A 1,594-nucleotide genomic window follows, 5' to 3' on the forward strand; every position below is an offset into this window, starting at 1 on the left:
TGGTCGAGTGGACCCTCGACCGGTTGAGAAGACCACTCGTCGAGCAGCATGGAGAAAATAAACCTGAAGTCACTGGAGTTCGAGTCGAGTCAAGCCTCGACCGGTTGAGCCTGGGGAGAAAATCCCATCAAATCTCTCCTTTTTGACTCAGGAAAGATCCGCCTTCTTCAAGCCAGCCAGGTTTTTAAAAACCTCAAATTTGCCCTTAAGCAGTTCCTTGGTCATCATGTCTGACCCATTATCATCTGTATGGACCTTCTCAAGCTGTAACACCTTCTGTTCCAAAGTATCCCTAATCTAGTCATACTGAATCTCTATATGCTTCGATTTGGAGTGCTGACTTGGATTCTTATTCAAGTGTATAGTACTTTGACTATCGCAATGGACTACGCGCTGCTCCTGCTTCAGGCTAAGTTCCTGTAGGAACCTCTTCATCCAAAGCCTCTCTTTACATGCTTCTGTGACTGCAATGTACTCGGCCTCTGTCATCGATAGTGTTACGGCCTTCTGTAGCTTGATCTGCCAAGAGACCGCTCCCCTTACAAACGTGAACATGAACCCCGATGTAGACTTCCTAGAGTCTATGTCACTTGCCACATCTGCATCTGTGTAGCCCTCTAACACAGGTTTTCCATCACCATAACATAGGCTCAACCTGGATGAGCCTCTTAGATACCGCAGTATCTACTTCACCGTTGCCCAATATTCTTTACCAGGATTGGCAAGATACTGGCTGACAACACCAACCCCATATGCATGTACACACCATAGCATACATTAAACTTCCTACTGCTAACGCGTAGGGTATCTTTTGCATCTCATCCACTTTTGCCTTCGTCTTGGGACACTGCCTATTACTCAATCTGAAGTAACCATTGAGTGGAGTACTGACCGGCTTCGCTGCATTCATATTGAACCGCTTTAGCACTTTCTCAATATACCGCTCTTGTGACAACCAAAGCTTTCTGCTACTTCTGTCATGGGTTATCTCCATTCCTACGATCTGCTTAACTGGTCCCAAGTCTTTCATCGTGAACGACTTGCCCAACTCTTGTTTCAGCCTGTTAATCTTCTTGATGTCTTTTCCCATGATGAACATGTCATCAACATATAATAGCAGAACCAAGAAATCACTATCTGAGAACTTTCACATGAACACACAGTGGTCCGATTCCGTTCTGTCATATCCATGCTTCAACATGAACGAGTCGAACTTCTTGTACCATTGCCGTGGAGCTTGTTTCAGCCCATACAAGCTCTTCCTCAGCCTACACACCATATGCTCTTTGCCTTTGACTTCGAACCCCTTTGGTTGGTACACATAGATCTCTTCTTCTAGGTTACCATAGAAAAAGGCAGCTTTAACATCTAACTGCTCTATCTCCAGATCCATGCTAGCCGCCAACCCAAGCAATACCTGTATGGATGTCATCTTCACCACTGGTGAGAATACCTCCTCGAAGTCTATACCTTTTCTCTAACCGAACCCTTTCACCACAAGTCTGGCTTTGAACCTCGTCTGTGAATTCTTCTGCTCAGTCTTCTTTCTAAACACCCACTTGTTGCTCAGAGCTTTCTTGCCCTTAGGCAGTTT

Source organism: Magnolia sinica, chromosome 12, assembly GCF_029962835.1.
Source record: "Magnolia sinica isolate HGM2019 chromosome 12, MsV1, whole genome shotgun sequence".
In the NCBI taxonomy this organism is placed as follows: domain Eukaryota; kingdom Viridiplantae; phylum Streptophyta; class Magnoliopsida; order Magnoliales; family Magnoliaceae; genus Magnolia; species Magnolia sinica.